At 36.4% G+C, this 22,165-nt stretch overlaps 1 long non-coding RNA gene across 1 annotated transcript in view; it reads left to right on the top strand.

Annotated features, from left to right (window-relative positions):
• LOC131495668 (uncharacterized) overlaps positions 1-19,073 on the top strand; it is a 209,508-nt gene extending 190,435 nt beyond the window's left edge. Inside the window, exon 3 of the long non-coding RNA XR_009254058.1 lies at positions 19,024-19,073. This is a non-coding gene — a long non-coding RNA (uncharacterized LOC131495668). The remainder of the gene's footprint in view (positions 1-19,023) is intronic.
• The last annotated feature ends 3,092 nt before the right edge of the window (positions 19,074-22,165 follow it).

Below are 22,165 nucleotides of genomic sequence, written 5' to 3'. Positions count from 1 at the left end.
AGGCTCGTACTCACAGACATTTCCAAGATCAACAAACTATTAAGTGAATAATACTTTGTGGTGTTATTGCAAATGCTAATGTGATGTCTTCTCTCAGCCCATTTTTAACAGAATAAAGTCACAGGAAGCTCCTGCTGAAGAGACAGCAGTAGATGTGGTCTTTAAACTCGTAAATCCACTCTCTATGGCCATGGTGAATAAAGTGACGGTGAATGGCTGAGAGTAGAGCCTTTAATCCACAAACTGGCCTGAATTTATGGAGAGGCCTACTGAGAAAGATAACGCGAGTCAAACTCTCATCTTGGGGAACATCCGCAGCATCTGGGATTTGAATAATGCGCTGTGAGGAAAGATGGGGGTGAGCTGAAGTTATTACAGCCTCTAATGGGGATTTTAATCTTTCTGACTCCTTAGGTTCTTGGCAATGTTTTTATAATATTATCCATATACTTTTAAACCCATCTAGTGTGAATTTATACCTCAACCTCATTTATGCTTTTGGCTTTGTGCTCCCTCTTGGTGGAGGCCACATCTTAATAACGTTCTAAAGATGCAGATCAGTTCACTAAATTTCTCTAATTCTCAGACTTTTGATTTTTCTTAATATTGTTTTTCTTTTTCTTTATTTTGTTCTTTATTTATTGTATATTGTTTATCATAAGCCCATGATTTCTTTTTTGGGCCTGGGAAAACTATATGAGAAGCATGATAATCTTTGATAGGCCCTATTACTTCTAAATTTTCAGGACTGGATCTGAATATGCACAGTAAGGTAACTTAATCATAATTTGACCAATTTAAACATATGAAATATGCCAAGACCTCAGAGTTCTAGAGGGCAATGCGAATCACTTATTTATGGGTGAATCAAAATAAGACCTGCACAGGAATTTTGAGTAAAGTGAAGCCAGGACGTGGACAAGGATGCAAGTAGAAGAGGATGAAATTTCATGTTCCTTGTAAAAGTCTAGACATAATGGCAGAGGAAGACTGAGGATGTATGGGATGGCTGCTCTTCAACGCTTCTGTGGACAATTTCAATTGTATTCTAGTCTCTGAAGCCTGTTTCTGTGTTATCACTGACTTTCCATGAAGTCCAACCATAGTAATATCAATCCAGGTTTCTTATTCTCTACTTTTATGGTACATAATTTTTTTTTCCTTTTTCTTTTCTTTTTTCTTTTTCTTTTCCTTTTTCTTTCCATTTCCTTTCCTAACTTTCCTTTCCTTCCTCTTTCCTTTCCTTTCTTTTCTTTTCTTTCCTTTTCTTTCCTTTCCTTTCCTTTCCTTTCCTTTCCTTTCCTTTCCTTTCCTTTCCTTTCCTTCCCTCCTCTTCCTTCCTTCCTTCCTTCCTTCCTTCCTTCCTTCCTTCCTTCCTTCCTTCCTTCTTTTCTTCCTTCTTTTCTTCCTTCCTCCATCCCTCCCTCCCTCCCTCCTCTTTCTTTCTTTCAGATTTGTTTTTCAGATCTTACATGCTCTCTAGAAATTCTTAAATTTACACCAAGGAGGAATGCTTTCTTGGCAAAGAATAGCTTTCTGAAGGATGGACTACAAAAACCCTGATAAGGCTTTTTATAGTACATCTTAACCTAAATACTGGAAATGTAGGGAACATATTTAGGGTAAAATATTTACACAAGAGCATAGCTTTACATGTAATTATTTCTGTGTATTTAATGGCAATGCAATTCAATAGAATATAGAGAAAGTATTAAAGTTTATTAAAATTGCAATTTAAACTTTTGTGAGAATTGCTTCAGTCTTTCATCAATAGAAGGACTTTGGGGGCAACTGGGTGACTCAGCCAGTAAAGTGTCCAACTCTTGGTTTTAGCTCAGGTCATGATCTCATGGTTTTTGGGTTCAAGCCCTGCATTGGGCTTTGTGTTCACAGCATGGAACCTGCTTGGGATTCTTTTTCTCTCTCCCTCTCTCTCTGCCCTCACCCCGCTTGCACGGATGCTTGCTCTCTCTCTCTCTCTCTCTCTGAAAAATAAATAATCTTTAAGAAAAAAAAGACTTTGCTTTGCTTTGTAGGTAACATTTATTCTGTGACTCTCAGTTCTTTTATAGCATCAGGCAGTGAGTGTATGAGATCATGAATAAATACTTTTAAGTTCAACTACTTTGCACCATTTCCCCATTAATTAAAAACAATTTCTCTTCAAACACATTTGTATTTCTAATATATTTTATTTTAAAGTTGGGTAACTTATATTATTTTTCTGCAACTTTAACTTAGTAATTACTTTTTCTCTTCCAAATTAAGAAAATAGAATACACTTCTAACTTCTAAACACAATGTAGAAAGCTGGACAAAATGTTACTCTCACCCCAGTAATAAGAAGAAGTGAGATAATCTACAAACTTTGAACAATTCTAAACTCATCAGAAAGCTAACATTGTAGGAATAACGTGGTCTAAAATGTCAGGAACATAGGAATTTCCAAGAAGATTTGAGCAATCCTCTTTACACAAACAAAAGGATAAGAGAAATTCACTAAAATGCCTAACAAAGTGCTAAAGGCTAAAATACAGGAGTACAGGAAAATACCTGTGGAACTTCAGACGCAAGGAGAGCTCACATGTACTTGAAGTTCTCCATAGATCTCCACCTGGCCTGAATGAGAAAGGTTGGGGACATGGAGGGAGAAATGAGAAAAACATCCACAGTACACACTTAAAAAGCAGATAATGTCTGTGGAAAAGATAGAAAGCCCTGCCCAAATCTCTTCTTTTCAGAACAAAAGTTTTGGGGTGTCTGGGTGGCCTAGTCAGTTGAGTGTCCACCTTCGGCTCAGGTCATGATCTCGAGGTTCATGAGTTCAGGCCCCACACTGGGCTCTCTGTTGTCAGCCTTCTTGGATCCTCTGTCCCCCTCTCTCTTTCTGCCCCTCCCCCATTCATGCTCTGGCTCTCTCAAAAATAAATGAACATTAAAAAAAAAAACAAAAACAAAAACAGCAGCTTTAAACCACAGAGGAAAAGACAACAAACCATTTTGCCCCCAGGCACAAGTGGAGCCCTACTGTAGAAAGGCTTCCTAACACTGGGGAGGGTGGGAAACCTGAGAAAGCCCCATCCCTGAGACCTAGTGACACAAGGCTGTCTTTGAAGATGGCCTTAGCTATCCCCCATTCCCTGTGTTCATCAGCTGGTTAGCAAGCACTGAGTAACATGAATTCCTGTCTGTCCCTGGGAGGAGGACTGGTAGAATCCTAGAGCGATCCTCTTCCAGGCTCAGGAGCACAAAAAAACCATCACTTGAGGTAAACATGAAACCTGGAGTAAAACTCCAGCATATCAGCCTCTATCCTCAGTATTAGTTTATTCTGGTATAAATGAAGGCTTCTGGTCCATTGAAAGTAACCATCACAATAAAACTTAAGCCCAGTTTAAACACTAACAAGATTCACCCAATACTCACATTAAAGAATAGCAGAAGAGACATTACTGTCTCCAGGCTAAACTAATATTTATTTCAGACCCAACTGTCTTGCACATCATTAATCATCAGAGAAATATAAATTAAAACTGCAATTCTAATAAATGGCCACTAATACAGCAAATATTAACAAGAAGGATTGAGACTAATGAGGCCAATATTGTAAGGCAAATGGCTTCGTCAGAAATAACTGGTAGGGATGTAAATTAATTAATTAAATTAATAAAATTGTAACCTTACTAATGTGAGTTTTCTCCTTGGTGAATTATAGGTACAGACTATACCAGGTGGAGTTGTACACAAAGGAAAGTTTGCTAGCAGCAAATAAGGAGATCAAGGAGAATAATATCCAAAGCTGTGACTCTCAGAGCAAGGAGGAATGGGTTGCTTTTTATTTAGAGTTAGGTGGATATTCAGAAAGGGGAGTTTTGTCATCTTGTGTAGAGGTAGGCATAAGGTCACCCATGCATCTTAAGGAAACATTCCTATGCATATATTATATACTATGTTCATGAAGTTTGTCCTCCTCAACAAGCAGAGGTTTTAACATTATAATGAGATAGAGGTAACTGTCCCTCACTCCATGGTCTATCTGTGTTGGTGTAGTTGGTGGTTGAACTTAAACTGGTCTGGGTGGTCTGAGTTGCCAGAGTTCTTCCTCTGGGGAGTTGTTATTGCTGAGGGTGGGGGGAGGGTAGCTCCCATTCCATCACTGTATACTTTGCCCATTGGGTCTTTTGCCTGAGTTAAAGGATAAACTGGAAGGAAGAACTTAAGAAAAATGTGGGACAAAGTTCTGTGGGTACATGCAGGTGGCAGAAAAGGTCAGGTCTTGGGGTCTTACTGGTGTGGTGACAAAATCAATTTGAATGCTATTTGGAAGTATTTACAAAAACTAAACTGTGACTCAGTAATTATATGCCCAAGGAAATTGTGTACATATTTATACCAAAAGACATATATGAGAATGTTCATAGCAGTATTATTAACAAAAATGCCAACTGGAAACAACAAAACTTTCTACAGTTTGATGGATAAATGTATTATCTTCATGGAGTCAGTACTACGCATCAATAAAATGAAGGAATTACAAGTAGATGAATCACTGAGGATGGTCTCGCAAACATAATTTTATCTGAAAGAAGGCAACACAAAAGTAAATACAGTAAGATTTCACTCATACTAATATTGAAAGATGATAAAATTAGTTCATGGTGATTGAAATCAAATCAGCACTTCCTCCTGGGTGATGATTATCAGCCGTGATGGACATTTCTGGGTAGCATCTGGTTAGTGTTCTATATTACATTTTATGCTATAGTTACGTTTCACAATTCACCCAGCTGTATTATTGTGAACGATGAAAATTTTTATAAATAAACAAGGTACCTAATCCATTACAAAGATTCAATCCATCTCCACTGGAAAACAGAATAAGTAAAGACATTTTGAAAGAAAGCAGGTGTTGGAATATCAGGCCTTCAAGGATGGGGGCCGTGAGAACCATGTCCCCTGGCAAGCAGGAGTTTATTACCGACAGTGTTTATAAGTGCCAGCTTGTCACAATAATTGAAAGCAGACTGAATTTTAACTAGTATATTATTGTTGTTGAGTCTCTACAAACAATGCACTCCCTTATTGTCTACAGTCATGACGTACTATCCTCCCGGCCCCCTTCAGTATAAAGCAAGCAGGAATCACAATTTCAAAATCAAGCAACATACTATTCTAAGCAATAAATTAATCATTTATATAGAGAAATGTGTATTGATTAATACACACTTATATTGTAATGATCAAAGTTTGTAATGATTATGGAAATACACATATTTTGAAGTGCATTTTTCAAAATACATAATGTAAAATTATATCCATTTGAAATCAACAAGAATTTATTAAAGGCTGCTTTGTGTCAGGCCCTCTTCTAGGCACTTTGAAGACATCAGTCAATAAAAGGTTAAAACTCTCTGTGCATGTGCAGCTTTTATTCTAGTAGATAAAACAAACAAACCAATTCAGCAACAATTACACTTGGAAATATTCACACATCATATTCAAAAGCTGCTAGATTAATGAGACAGATAAAAACAAAAGTAAAGAAGACTTGAATTATGTGATTAACAAGTTTAGACCACATGTTGAATGTTATACAGTAAAATCATAAATACATTCTTATATAGTATACATAAAATATGTACAATGAAGTCATTATGTATTAGTCTACCATGGAAGCCACAATTATCAACCTATTACAAAAAATATGTTCATATGGACAACAATTTTTTACTTCAGTGAATGTAATGTAGAAATCAAGAAATAGGAGCACCTTGGTGGCTCAGTAGGTTGAGCGTTAGACTCTTGATTTCGAATCAGGTCATGATCCCAGGGTCGTGGGATTGAGCTCCATATTGTTGGGCTGTGCAATCATCATGGAGCCTTCTTAAAATTCTCTCCCTTTCCCTCTGTCCCTCTCCCCCACTCTCTCTTTCTAAAAAAAAATATATATATATATATATGTATATATATATATATATATACACACACACACAGATATAGATATAGATATAGATATAGATATAGATATAGATATAGATATAGATACACACACACACACACACAAATATATATGCATAGGTAAAAAGTTCAGTATATCTGAAAACAAAACAACATAGTTAAATAGCTTTTAGATTAAAGATAAAGCTTGGGGGTGCCCGGGTGGCTCAGTCGGTTAAGCATCTGACTCTTGATTTGGTTCAGGTCTTGATTTGGTTCAGGGCTCTGTGATAACAGCGTGGAGCCTGCTTAGGATTCTCTTTCTCTACCTTTCTCTCTGCCCAAACTTCCTTGCTTATGCTCTTTCTCAAAATAAAAGTTAAAAAAAAAGCTAAAAGCTTGGTCTCCCACTCTACTCTTTGGAAGGTAAGTGATAGAGGGTGACTGTCATGCATCCTTCCTCCCTGGGTGAGATTTTCTCAGTTCTGCTCCTCCTTCTGCCCTTCCAAGACTGTTACCTTGCATGCTGGGGAGTCCTCAGGAGCTCTAGTGCATCTCTCTCATTGCTCTCTTTGCTCTTGCCTTCAATCGGCTTGTGCTGATGCCCTGCAATCAGAAAGGTTTCTTGCACCTGGGGACATCTCTCCTAGGTCTTCTGCCCTGCCCACCCCTCTTGTAAGTGGTATAAGTCCTTGGAAAATAGTGGGTGCATGAATGCTGTCTGGGGTTGGGACTTGGACTCCTCATAATTCTAGCCATCAAGTCCTTCCAGTGACATTTAAAGATTTGTTAAAAATTTGTCTAGTTTCTCCACAATTCTCAGAAGAGCAGATTCCTTCTCACCCAGGTTTGTTTTTTTTGTTTGTTTGTTTGTTTGTTTGTTTGTTTTGTTTTTTTTGTACAGTGCTGAAAGCTACTGGACATTTTGTCACGTAAGAATGGCTAGCCATTTTTTGGAAGTTAATTCACATTTCTTTACATCCCCAGCTCTTTGATGGGTTTTGAAATATACTGTGATTCTGTGGCTCATTTGGCTTGTTCTCATATTTTAGGGAGGAAAAATGATCTACCGACAATTTCTACACCCTACACAGCAGCATTCCATATGATTTTAAACTAATGACTACAAACTACATGACTACAAGGTAATAATTGGATTGCAAACAGAGAATATTATCTAAGTCTGAAACCAGTCATTGTCTTTAATTGGTTCAGCTTGGAAGTATTTTCACACCTGGTTTCCTCTCAGAGATGGCATCCAGTTATTTCTACCACACTGTTCTAGCTACTCATCCATCACATTCAACCAAACTCAAATTCCACTGGGTGTCTGTCTTGGCACGTACCTTCACCCATTATGGTTCTCCTTGTATTCTGGAGTCAGCAGAGTGGCTTCCATCCTGCTGCTGATGGTCCCCCATGCCCCCTCCTCTCTGTTTTATGTAAACTCATTGTCCTTCATATTTCACCTCATTCTAGAATATTTTCCTCTTGCCTCTTAAGTTACCTTGGACATACCTCCCTCTGCTATATAATCATGTTCTTTGCAGTTTCTGAAGATTTCTTATTGTGCTGTTTCTTATGAGAAGTGTGGCAGATGGTGCGTCACCATTTTTCTTCCTCAAAATTACTTCTTTCCTAAACATGACATTTTTGTTTTTAGGAAAAAACAGCCTATTTGGAGCCCATACATCCCTGCATTAATCTGGTGCCAGTTCATGTTCCCCACCTTTGTGATCTGAGAAACTTCAATAAATAAGTGCCTTTCTCACAGAAAGGATCATGTACTGGCCCCTGAATCCTCTAACCCACTGATTTTCACCTCCACTCCATTAATTTCATTCTGTGACTATACCCTGCATCCTACCGTCATCTTGAACAGCTCTGCCTTTGAATTAAACATCCAGATATCTGACAGCAGTCCTTTCAGCTCTCATTAATTCCCATATTTACTTACCCTAATGAATTCATTACCTTCCCATTTGGTCCCTATTTATTCTCAATTATTTTCTATGCTTATTCTCCCTTCTAATAATCTAGAGAGACCATAGAAGACTTTAATTTCTTTCTCAAGACTCCTCCCATTCAACACTTCTACATCCTTTTCTTAAAATTGCTTTACATTTCCTCTTGTGAAAAACCCTAAGTTGACCTAAGCATGTCCTCCTATTTCATTCACCTTCAGAAACTGATAATAAATGTCACACTGTAGAAAGTTGTTTATAAGTATCATTTTTATTAACAAATTTTCACTTGACTCTGATGTACTTGTGAATTTAGTATTTTCATGATAACTTGATTAACAGTTGGTAATACATTTATTTTAATGATAGATCCTAGTAGAGTAACATAGAATGTAAATCTGGAGCTACACAGTTTTATCATTTTTTACTTTTTAATGTATCTGTATAGTGTATAGTAATTACATTCAATACATTGATATATTGAGAAATATTACATTAAACTATTTTTGGCCTTGATAACAGGTATTACATTTTTTTTTTATTATTTTTTTCAAGAGAGAGAGAGAGAGCGAGAGAGCAGGGGAGGGGCAGAGAGAGAAGGGAGAGGGAATCCCAAGCAGGCCCCATGCTGTCGGCACGAAGCCTGATTGGGGCCTGAACTCAGGAACCATGAGATCATGACCTGAGCGGAAATCAAGAGTCAAATGCTTAACTTATTGAGTCACCCAGACGCCCCCTGCTGCTACATTTTAAATGAAATGTTTTCCAGCTATTATTTTAATCTTGATCATATGTTTTTCACATTCAGGAGGAAGTATTTATACAGATTGAAAAGAATGATTTTTGAAATAATGAAAAGCAAAACACCCTCGATTTTGCTTATGTATAGCACACAGGAATATTAAAATAAATAAAAATATCTGAATTTTTAATTATTATAAAACTAATTTGGAAATGATAGTGCTATTGAATACCTGCAGTACATTGGAAGTCGAATAGCAACAGGCTAAATTTGGAACCACTTGATGAAATACATGGCAAGTAATTCTTGATCTACTCGAATTGCTTACGTTTTAATATTTGAGTTAAGTTGTAAATTGGTCAAAATATGTGAATTAATAAATGTTCATACGGTTTGACATGCAAACCCTGACCTTAGCCGGAATTAGGGGACTGATAGAAAGCTACTGTGCCAGAACTTGCTGCAGGGGACAAAATGGTAGTGATTAGTAGACATGCTCTTCAGTTAATCATTGAAACAAAAGTTAAATGTTTATAAGTGACGTTTATAATGAATTTCAGGATCGAAAACAGTTAGATGTGGTAGTAAATGAGAAAGACACTTGTGCTTTGGAGCATTACTCTTCCCAATGCTTTTAGTCTTTAATGATCTATGGCCATAGTCCAAATGTATTCACATTTGGTACAGTCCCTAATTTTAGGATCCTTGAAGGTCACTAAAGACGCACATGAGTCATAGACAGAAATGTTAGATTAAAAAAAAGAAGAAGAAGAACAAACTATCAACAGGAACTTGACTTTTACCTTTGGTAGTTTTTGCACACTACCACATTTTCCAACCAATGGCTTCTATAAGAAAGTGACTCTGCACAACAGAGATTATACATGTGTTTTTAAAAATTGGGATGAAAACTTATATTCAGCGTAAAGGAACTGAGGGCCAAAGATGAGTAGGGAAAATATTTGACCTGTGACTTGACCAAAGCATCATAGCATTTTCAACTTTGGAATAGATAATATATAGGATTTCTTTTAGTCTTCAAAATACTCTTACTAGATTTTTCTAGAAGTGATAGTAATAGCATTGCAGTAAATATTTTAAAATATGTCCTCTTTTGTGTCTTCTGGGGCAAATAAGCATATCTATTACTGATAGTGTATATATATATTATTATTATCATTATATCCTTGCACATAAGGACATTCCTTTGCATTCTCCATGTCTGCTATTGCATTAGTTATCTGTTACAATATAATAATTATCCTAAAATCTAGTCACTTAAAGCAATAAACATTTCTCACAATTTTTCTGGGTTAGGAATCCAGGGACAGCCTACTTGGAACCTCTGGCTCAGAGTGTCTGTAATCAAGATTATCACCTGGAACTGCAGTCATCTTAGTCCTCAGCTAGGAATGGATCTACTTCCAAACTTACTCTTGTCGCTGTTGACAGGACTCAGTTCCTTGCTGTTTGTTGGATGAAATCCGGACTCTGTTCTTTGCATGTGAGCCTCATGAGAGACATTACAATGACATAAATACCAGGGAGAAGAGATTATGGGGAGCCACTTCTGAAGCTGTCTACCGCAATCATCTTATTCAGGTTCTGTAACATAACTGAAAGTGAAGAAAGCAGAAAGTATTAGATTTATTACAATTGCTCAAAATAATGTTGTCTTCGTGGAGGAAAGAAAGGCTAAAATTATCCAAGCCAAAAAAACAAAAAACAAAAAAACCACAAAAAACCCAAAACAAAAAACAAAAAACAAACCACAAAACAAAACAAAACAAAACAAAACGAAAGAAAAAGTAAGAACAAATATAAGAGTAGATAATTATAGTAGAGGCACCTGAATGGCTTAGTTGGTTGAGGGTCAGGCTCTGAGCTGACAGTACAGAGCCTGCTTGGGATTCTCTCTCTCCCTCTCTCTCTCTGCCCCATCCCCACTCTCTCTCTCTCTCTTTCTCTCCCTCTCAAGATAAATAAATGAATTAAAAAAAAAATAAAGTAGGGGTCCTGGGTGGCTCAGTCGGTTAGGCCTCTGACTTCGGCTCAGGTCATGATCTCACGGTTTGTGGGTTCGAGCCCGCGTCGGGCTCTGTGCTGACAGCTCAGAGCCTGGAGCCTGCCTTGGATTTTGTATCTCCCTCTCTCTCTCCGCCCCTCCCCTGTTTGCTCTCTCTCTCCCTCTCTCTCTCTCTCGCAAAAATGAATAAACATTAAAAATTTTGAGGCAAAAAAAAAAAAGTGTAAAAAATTATAATTTAATCTTCAAAACCAGTTTTCTCTAAAATGATGCTCTGGGACTCCTACTAAAACATTCACTATTAACACAGCCTATCATTCTTGCTGTCTGAGTTGTTCATATAACCTTAAGTGCTGTTGACTATGGCAACATTTTCTCTTCAAAAAATTTTGAGTCAAGTTTTGTAGAGTATCCATCAATTCCCTGTAATTCAGGAGTGTATCATATACTCTTTGTGTTACTTATATTTTATTGGTTCTGAGTAAGCACTCATTATAAAAGAAGACTGCCAAACATTTACTTGCATTTTAGGCATTCAAAGTTAGCGGAATATGTGACTACTAATTTGAGAATTCATAGGGTTAACTGTAGAGACAAGAAGTATATAATAGGAAAAAGTATATATAAAGTTTCAAAGCAACATAAAAGTAGGTGTCAACACGTAATAAATTAAATGTCTTTAATAATGTGAAGTAGGAAAAAATAGCATTAGGTGGGCAGCTGATATTATGTATTTAGAGTATTTACTTTCATCAAATAAAGATAATTATTTGGCAGGATTTACCTCAATATTCAATGGAAATAATGCAAAATATTACTTTGAATGCCTTTACAGAGCCAAAGATGTTTGGTTAAAAAAAAATGACAAGCAAATAAACATACAAATACATACATACATACTCTCATATATACATGCATATACAGACACATGCACAAATGAGTGTATAAATAAATTTAATTAGTGAAATTAATGAATTAGTGAAAACCTGAAATATTAGCTCCAACTTTACCAATTTTATAAGGTAAGAGAAAAAATCCAGAAAAAAATAGAGTATCTCTGGGTTTTGGCAAGTCTAAAAGCAATACATGGATAAATGTTATTTTTTTCTTTACTTATTTCTATTTTTCCTAGTTTTAGCAATGCATATGCCTCTCTCTTATTTAGAGAAAAGTCATATTATTTTTAAATGCAACAAAAATAAGTAATAATAAGTAATAAATAAAAGGAGATGTCAATATCTCTTCTTTTTTTAATGTTTATTTATTTACTTCTGAGAGAGAGAGAGAGAGAGCACAAGCAGAGGAGGGGATGGAGAGAGAAAGACAGGGAGACACAGAATCTGAAGTAGGCTCCAGGCTCTGAGATGTCAGCACAGATCCCCACAAGGGGCTTGAACCCAAACCGTGAGATTAGGACATGAGCTGAAGTCAGACGCTTAACCACCCAGGCGCCCCTCAATATCTCTTTTCACATGCGGCTTGAAAAAGTTTCCTAAGCAATATATTGCTTTCATAGTATAAATTGAGAAATGCCCTTTATAATGTATTTTGTCACTCGGGATTTTTCTGTTTTGTGCATGTGTTTTATCCATAGTCTTCTATTTGGTTGCATTCCACTGCATATGTTCAATTTAGCTTAGTTTTACACCCTCTTCATTTCTATATGTGAAGAGCAATAGTGAAGGCAAAGTTCTTATCATAGATAACTTTTCCCTCTGAAAAAAGGGTTAAAATATTCTGTATATTTCTTGTTTCTTCTATTTTTAAACTGTTCTCTATTCACAATGATTCTTACATCAGCCAGAAAGGGCAAACTTCAGCTATGATTTACTATCTTCTGATTTCTGACAGGCTTTGTTTATCCACAAAAGGACTGGTTTTACATATGCATTTACAGGCTGTCTTACTGTGTCTCCTGAAATGCTAACCTCATCAAGGAGGGGTTGACACTTCTCTCTCCATCAGCATGAAGACTTCTCTTTGCTCCCATTGGTGCTGCCCTTGCCCTTGTTTTTGCAAAAGTTCTGTGTCTTTTCTTTCTACTATAGAAAATCCATTTACCATAATATCATTTTAATGCTTAAATCCAGTATTGACACAGATATAAGGCAAAAAGGAATAGAATATATTTCACAATAAGCATGCCCGCATCCTGATTCCACCATTCACTAGTGATGTAACTTTAGATACGTGTTTGAAAACTCTGTTTTAATGGTGGCCAACTTAAGATGGCCCAAGAGTATGATCACATTGAAGGACTGAGACAAAGCAAATTACTAACCAACATAACAAAACAACTGGCAATTTTTCACAACCAAATGCCCACCCAGACAATGTAATGGCTGAGAGCAATCCTACAAATGAGTTAAATATTAATGATTAAGAGGAACAAAGTGTCACCCTAACCAACTCCAGGCAATAATGATAATGTATTGGTAACAAATTTCTTTTCACCCAAATTATGGGAATTGAATATATTTGCTATGTACATACATATTAGAAATTATGTGCCCTTTTAAATAATTCCTTTGTTTATGGACCACATTTTAGAATACTAACCCACTACCTTCAGCCATGAGTTAATTTTTTTTTAATTTTTCTAACGTTTTTTTTTTTTCATTTATTTTTGAGACAGAGAGAGACAGAGCATGAATGGGGGAGGGTCAGAGAGAGAGGGAGACACAGAATCCGAAACAGGCTCCAGGCTCTGCGCTGTCAGCATAGAGCCCGACTCACCGCTCGAACTCACGGACCGTGAGATCATGACCTGAGCTGAAGTCGGACGCTTAACCGACTGAGCCACCCAGGTGCCCCAGCCATGAGTTAATATTAATGCATGCCAAAACAAACTTTAGTAACTCTAAAAAGCTTTCACTTTTATGTGCAAATTAAACATGTAAAATTTTTAAAAAATTATCCCATGAAAAACAAAAAGAGGCCTTGAGTTTTTAAATTAGCTTCTAACTAAGCACAGAGTTTCCATTAGTCTGGTTATGTAGCACAAAGCATATGTTGGTAAATGTGGTTTTAAAAAAATATTAAATTTATATTTAAAAGCTAATTTTTTTTTATGCAGTAAACTCATCACACATAATTCAAGTCAGTTTCTTTTACTAGAACTTAGTGAAATAAATCCTTTCTTAAGTTGCTCTATCATCTTCCCTCAAAGTGTATTCCATGGAACATCCGTTTTCCTGAATTCAGACAAGATTTAAATATAAATATCCTATTCATTAACTCTGGGAAACACTGTATTTAATGATTAAAATTTTTAAAAGTATATCTTATCCAGTAATATAACGAAATGCACAGCATTTCACAACTATATTTTATCACATGGCCCTTATTTCCAAAGAGACTATTGTGAATCTAGAGTAGCATTGTCTGACAGACATTTCTGTGGTGATTGAAATGTTCCATATCTCTGTTTTCCAGAATCGGAAAGGGTAGGTACTCATCACAAGTGGCTAGTTAATATTTGAAATGTACCCAGTGTGACTGAGGAATTGAATTTTAATATTATTTAGATTCAATCAAATTTTAAATAGTCACTTGCAGCAAATGGTTACTTTATTGGGCAACTCAAATCTAGATTCATGAAACACACAAGATATGCAGTCCTATCATTATATTTTAAGAGTAATTTTGTTAGTTGGAAAGTCCCTCTTGGGCACAAGTATGAATGTGGTGATTGTAAATATTTCCATGGGTCATGACTAGCAAAGAGCATTAATAAGTGTACTCAAGGTGAAACCAGTAGGCGAAGGTTGGGGGGGGTGGGGGGGGAAGTGTCTGCCAATAGAAAAGATGGAAGGGTCAAGAAGGGAAGTTGGAGAAGCCAAAGGCAACTATGAATTCTAGATTGTATTATTTATTCCAGCTTTCTCAGAGGCACCTCACTTATTCATTCTTTCAAGTGTTACAAGAAAGGGCAAATAGGAACGAATAAGTGAAAACGAAATGTTATGTTCATGCTGCAGAACTACTTTTCAGAGACCAGCTTAGAATCCTGCAGTTACATAGAATTACAATGTATTTTATTCTAATGCTATTAAATTACCACTTATTTATGATGTTATATACAAACTTTATATGATTATGAGGACTGGCTTACTTTGCAATTTTATCATTTCCACGAATTCTTATTCAAGGCTAAATGACGATATAAGTCCTCTGGTATTATCTTAGGGTGGAACTTTCTAAACTCAAGTATACTTATTAGTCTTTACCATCTCCAATATTTTGTTTAATTGTATTATTTCTTTATTGTCATGGTAAAAATTATATATATCATTTTGTGATTTATCCACATTTTAAAAATTAGTGCTATAAATAAAATGTTCATTGTCACTCTCAGATATCATGCCAAAGATTTTGATTTGTTTTTTGGTGAGCTGAACTTATTCCCTGGTAGATATTCTTGGAAATATCAAGGGAAAAATAGTCCCTGAGTCTGTTTATCTCCAGAACTATTTTCCTGTAGCCTTAACTTGAAGTTAATATAGCTGAATGAAGGTTGACTCACGTTTTCTTTCTTGATGATCCTAAAGTATTGAGTATATAAATGTTGCTGTTGAAGGGTAGGGGAAACTCTTCTCTACCCTCAAATTCTTCCAGGTGGACTAAGAATTAAATCTGTATGAAATGGATTAACAAGAGAAAACACACACACACACACACACACACACACACACACACAGTTTTATTACCTGTGCACGGAAGCCCGATAATGGAATTGAGATCTAAAGAAATGATCAAGGCAGTTTTTATATTTTTTAGACAAAGAGACAACAAATCTATGAAGAATTGACAGGAAAAAGCAAACTTAACTTTGGGAGCTTCGAATAGTAAAGAATTCTAAACAGAATTTAGGCTAGGGTAGTAAATTAGTACAGAGTAGTGTGTTGGCAGAGGTAGGGTGGGATGGATGGTATTATAATTTTCAATAAAATCTCTTCTGCTTTTTATTTTGTCTTTTGGAGCCCAATTTTATAGATATATATTTTTTATTTATATATGTTTATTTTATTTATATATTAATTATGTATTTTTAATTTAATATATATTTACAATTTCTAAATTTGGTTAGGAGTCATTTCATATCCTGCTTTTTCTAAATATTATTTTTGAACATTTTTCGCCACTTTTTTTTATTCTAAATAAGTTGTCTACTTTAAAGTTTTCAAATAAAAATTAAAAAAAACCCCACAGGGGCGCCTGGGTGGCGCAGTCGGTTAAGCGTCCGACTTCAGCCAGGTCACGATCTCGCGGTCCGTGAGTTCGAGCCCCGCGTCAGGCTCTGGGCTGATGGCTCGGAGCCTGGAGCCTGTTTCCGATTCTGTGTCTCCCTCTCTCTCTGCCCCTCCCCCATTCATGCTCTGTCTCTCTCTGTCCCAAAAATAAATAAAAAATGTTGAAAAAAAATTTAAAAAAAATAAAAAGATAAAAAAAACCCCACAAAAACATGGGCGCCTGGGTGGCTCAGTCAGTTAAGAGTCCTACTTCGGCTCAGGACATGATCTCATAGTCCATGTCCTGAGTTCAAGCCCTACATCAGGCTCTGTCTTGAAAGCTCAGAGCCTGGAGCCTGCTTCAGAGTCTGAGTCTCCCTACCTCTCTCTGCCCCTCCCCAGCTCTCACTCTGTCTCTCTCTCTCTCAAAAATAAACACTAAAAACAATTTTTTTAATTATAAAAATTAAAAAGTTAAGTTTTCAAATAAAGTTTTAAGTCAAACTTTTCAAATATTTTTGGTCATTTTATTGTCCCTTGGGACTTATTCACTCTATTTTCGTTTTTATTTCTTGTAACAACTGTATATTATTTTAATCTTCACTTGCATCCATTCTTAAAGAGATGATTTTTGTCTTGCATCCTAGGTTTATTTTTGTCTGGCTGGAATTGGCTGGGCTTTGCCTTCTCGGTGAGCCATTTCCCTATCTTCCACTTTTAGATGAGTATTCTATTTTGCTCATAAATCTTTGCTTGTGTCAGTTTTCTCTACCCATCCCTTCCATTAGATCCTTTTCTTTCCCTTAACTGGTGTTATTAACTGCTCAATAAATTTGCATTATCTTTTCTTCAGAGTAAGCCTCTGCCCTTCTGAGAGCATATGTTTGCCAGATCTCTTTTCAAGGTCTTGACCATTATGGTATCATTTGGTCTTTGAGTTTCTATTAAATTTTTGTGTTTGTAACCAAACTGGAACCTTAGAGAATTTCTCCAGAATTCCCTGGTCACATACAGCCTTGTTTGCTCTGACTTTCACTAAAGATGGGGGAGCTACCCTTTTTTGACATGTGTATTTGCTGACAATTTTTGGTCTCTGCAGTTACCTCCTACCTCCTCTCACTCTACTGAAGGGGATCCTGTGCTTGCTTTGATGTGACTGGTAATTGTCATTACTAGTTTGCATGGTAGTGTTTTCCTCTTTCTTCCAAATCATACAGACCACCAAGAATAGTATATTAATTTTAAAATGCTGCTGTAACAAATTGCCACAGAGTTGGTGGCTTAAAACAATACAGATATATTCTCTTATGGTTCCGGAGGGCAGAGGTCCAAAAGCACTTTCAATGATTTTCTGAAAGTCAAGGTGTCAGCCAAGTTGGTTCCTTCTGGAGCCGGTAGCCAAGATTCCATTCCGTGCCTCTTCTGGCTCCTAGTGGCTGCATTCATCTTGGCTACGTTACTCCAGGTACTATTTCTGTGGTCACATTGCCTTCTCCTTATAAAGACCCTAGCAATTATAGTGGTCCACCTCTATAATCCATGGCAATCTCGACATCTCAAGACCCTTAGTATAATCACATGTGCAAAGTAGTTTTTGCCATATAATAACACATTCACTGTTTTGAGGTTTTGGATGTGGAGATTTATTTTATTTTATTTTATTTTATTTTATTTTATTTTATTTTACCTACTATAGATAGCCAAGAATAATTGGAAAAAAACAGATAAATTATAAAAAATAAAATCCATCGTAAGACATAAAAAGACCAAATTCAAACATTACTTGAGAAGCGAAGATCCCAGAGAGAAGGGAACTCCTCAGAAGAGTGTTCCAACTTAACGTCTTAGGAAAAGGAAGGATTTGGAGGAGACAGTTTTGTAAGTGATAATGCTGAGGACTTAGTATTTGGAGGAACTCTAGTGGAAGAGAAAGTGCCTGACAGCTACTGTTTGTCTGCACTGGTTTTTACAAACTGGATGAATAGTTTGAGCTGTTACTACTGTCTTTCTTACAGGGCAGGCCAACAAAAGTGCGACAGCAACTAAAAAGCTTAAACAGGTTTCCGCTGGCTGATCTCTAACCATCTCCCACCCCATTGCACTGGGCTGCAGGCACCTACCTGCTGCAGATACCAGAGCTCAAATCAGGCTTCAAACTCTAGAGGGGGTTTTAATGTATATTGTTGTCATTAGTTCCAGGGCTCCTCTTATTATGTATTTCTGGCTTTTGGAAAACACATTCTTATTTCATATATTTTAATAGTGCACATTACAGGAATTACTAGTATTGTATGAAGATTGTCACACATTTTGGAGAATGTAGTTGAGAAATCTCTTTGCCATTTGAACTTATTCAATGAAAGAGAAAAAGAAAGACAGAGAGACAAATACACATATACACAGACAGAGGCAGCGGAGCGGGGGAGGGGGGGCGAGAGAGAGAGAGAGAGAGAGAGAGAGAGGTCTGCTACACTAATTTCTATTGTTCCCAGATTAAAAAACAAAATTATTCCTGAAATTCTTTTTTCATTTCTTTTTTTTGGCTTTGTGAGAGAATGCTACCATAAAGATGAAGAAAAATGATAAGCAGAGAACTCAGGAAAAAGGATTCCAACTGGACAATATGGGAAACATTATAGATGTGTGTTGAAAGTTCAAGATTCATTCCTTTACTCTCAAGAAAGGAGAGCAAGTGAGCAAGTGAGCATGTGAGCAAGTAAATGTTATTAAAAATAATTATTTATGGGGCATCTGGGTGGCTCAGTTGGTTGAGCCTCTGACTTTGGCTCAGGTCATGATCTCCTGATTCATGAGTTCCAGCCCTGTGTCAGGCTCTGCGTTGAGCAGAACCTGGAGCCTGCTTCAGATTCTGTGTCTCCCTCTCTCTCTGTTCCTTCCCACTCTGGCTCTGTCTCTCTCTCTCAAAAATAAACATTAAATATATTTTTTAATTACTTAATCCCTTTAATAGGAAATAAAATAAATATATTTTTTTGTTTAAGCGTAATTTTATTTTACTGGAAGGTATCATATGGTATGTTAAAATATTAGATTTTATTTTAGCAGGACAGCCTCAGCAACATTTCTAACTTGTGGTGTTGCATTTTAATTCTTATCTTCCAGTTTACAACTACGTCAGCACCTGCCATGTGTAAACAGTATGATCAGCATAGGTAAGTGTGTAACTGTTTATTGTCCTCTGGGGTAAAAAAAATAATAAAAAATGGATGATGTCACTTGCTGTATAAAAAATATATCATTGGTAATTACACACCGTAGTATGCATGAATCTGAAACATGCATGCTAGCAAAAGAAACAATTTTATGTCACGAGAAAATTAGATTAGCTAATAAGCTAATATTCCCTTGTATAAAACAACATGAATGCAGTGTGTATAGAAAATGGGTATATTTACAATGCTAATTTTTTTGCTATGGATTTGGCTGCTTGCAATATATTTGATTTTCTAGGACAATAAGACCTGAAGGAATTTCCTGAGGTCATCACATCCATTTTTCTGACTTAGAGAAGGTCTGCAACGATCCAAACAAAACAATTACTCACCCAGCCTGTTTCTCATCTCACCTCGGAGAAAGACAAGGCTTGGAAATAACTGCCGTGAAACCACAAAAGAACAACCCTGTATATAATAGAACACCAAAACGCATGCAGTGTCTATTCTCAGGTCCTCAGGTGCTGAGCCTGCTGACATTACAATATTCCAGAGTTGTTTGTGACTTTTTTATTTAGATAGTGTCCTTCTTAAGCCATAGATATTTTTATAGCATCATTAGCTTTTGAAGCAATAATGACCATGTGCACACGATGAAGTATGAAAGACAATTTGAGGAATAGTGTTATAAATTAATAAGTGGTTAGACAGTCCTGTAACCTTTGGTCACTGAACAGCAGTTCTCGCTCGTGCAGGCAAGAGAAGGGAAATGGGGGCGAGTGTAGACAAGAAAGTTGTGGTACAAAGGGAGTACAGGACTCAATGTGGTAAACATAGCCCTCCCTGCCTGCACCCCACTCTTCCTCCCTGCCTCAGCTTCGCTGCCATCCCCGTCAAACATATATACCTTTTTTATAACAAAGGGAAACAAAAAATGCAATTTTACACTCTGTTGCAATCAAATCAAATTACATGTGGTTTCACCAAATTACACCAAAAGTGAAAGGTTAAAAAGCGATAGATTTTTAGTAGCATAAAGTATTTGAGTTTCTTTCCCTTGAAAATGTGCAGCATGAACCTGCTGACCCTGCATTTGTCCCCTGATAAGAAGAGACTTCAGAGGCATCCCAAGTCTGAAATTCAGTCACTGTAGGGTTCTGATATTTCCACGGTTTAATGTTTAAGAAATACGAAGTAGAAAGAGAGAGGAGAATTGGGGACTTTCTCTTGCCGATTGCCATAACCTCACCTTACCTTGTCAGATAGTGCCTGGGGCAAGGCTGGAGATAAAATTAAAATAGCCCATATTTTATCTTCATCCCAGAGATTTTGTTTCCATGTTGTTGTAGTTCCTCAAATGTTTTTACAATAATTATTGTTCCCATTTTAGCTAAAAGGTATTTTGATAATTATTTCTAAAACAATTCTATAAGTATTTTGACAAAATAACTGAGCTTGGGAAGGTGAAATGATTCAAAGACTTTATGATGCTTTTTGCTGATAACGTGATTTTAAAGCCTAGAATTTGACCTATACAAAACACAATGTAAAGAGGGGTGGGTGAATGAAGTTCAGGTGGAGAGGGAGAGACAGTTTTGCGCAGGCATCTGTAACTACAAGAAGTAGCCAATGAGATAGGTGATTAAAATTGACCCTTACCCTGAACAGTGTTCTTCTCATGTTCTCTACTGTGATTATGATTTCCCTTATGATTTCTTTTAGAGTTTTAATTAGAAAGAAGGTTTTCTAGGTAAAGCGAATCAATGTCTAAATAGACGATAGTTAAAAAGAAATCATGCTTGGTTTCTTCATGAAATGGTGGAACACAAATTCACTAATATAAAAGTCTTTTTCATATGCCATCTACACTACTGGGAGAGAGTGCGATTTCTGAAAAGCACACCAGGACTGAGAACATAACAATACTTTGCAATCTGTTCATGAAATATGAATATTTTTCTTTAGCCCTTTTCTTGTCTATTACAGCTTACATGCACTTATACACGTATATATACATACATGTATGATATTTATTTTCCATCCCGGTTAATAGTTTAGATTTCAATGGACAGGGAGGAATTTCATGCACAACTATCTGTATAATAATATGAAAGTGTGTATTAGAAATATTGAAGGTGATATTCTTAAATAATTTGAGCATATTTTCCAGACCTAAAAAAAAAATTAGAATTTGCAGATGAAAATACACTATGGAAAGAAATAGTATAGTGATATTGGCTGAATTGTGCCCCCCTCTCAAATTTATATGATGGAATCCTAACCCTCAATACCTCAGAATGTGACTGTATTTGGAGTTTGGGTCTTTAAAGAGATAATTAAGGTTAAATGATGTTATAGGGTGGTGTCCTTTAGGGGAAGGGGATTAGGACACAGCCACTCACTGGGGGAAGCCCACGTGAGACACAGGAAGAAGATGACCATCTATAGGCCCAGGAGAGAGGTCCTCAGAAGAAACCAATCCTAGCTATAGCTTCATCTTGAACATCTGGCTTCCAGAACTGTGAATGAATAAATTTCTATTGTTTAAACCACTCAGTGTGGCACTCTAGTAAATACATATGGACTATCAGATCAAACAAATAGGAAACAAAATCAGCATATTGACATGTAAATTAAGAACATTTTCATTATTTCTATTCAAGGACAAAGATACATTTAAACATTTTTTCTCAGTAAAAAAATCATTCAAAAATAAACATTGGACTACACTCAAATGCCCTGTTCTCAAACTCAAACTTCCCTTTTATTGCATATTCTCTCCAAAAAGTAATAAAAATAATCAAAATAATTTTTTTTTCCATTTTGACGGGAAAACAATTATTTCCATGCTGTTTCCACTGCCATTAAGGCCCAAGACCTTAAACCTGGGTTGTTGTTGTTTTTTTTTTTAGACCTGGAAAATTAGTATTTTTTAACAGTTGAGAGGAAATAATTTGTATAGAATCTTCCTTGAATGATTCCCCTTTATTTTAACTTATTTATTCTAGATCACTCTTCCTCATATGGCTATAGCTCACATGCTCACTGATCCTCACCCCGGCACAGATTGACCCTTAGAGTTTTCATTAGCA

Source organism: Neofelis nebulosa, chromosome 15 (assembly GCF_028018385.1).
Source record: "Neofelis nebulosa isolate mNeoNeb1 chromosome 15, mNeoNeb1.pri, whole genome shotgun sequence".
NCBI classification, from domain to species: domain Eukaryota; kingdom Metazoa; phylum Chordata; class Mammalia; order Carnivora; family Felidae; genus Neofelis; species Neofelis nebulosa.
The sequence above is the reverse complement of the archived record's forward strand: the minus strand, read 5'-3'. Positions and strand labels throughout refer to the sequence as shown.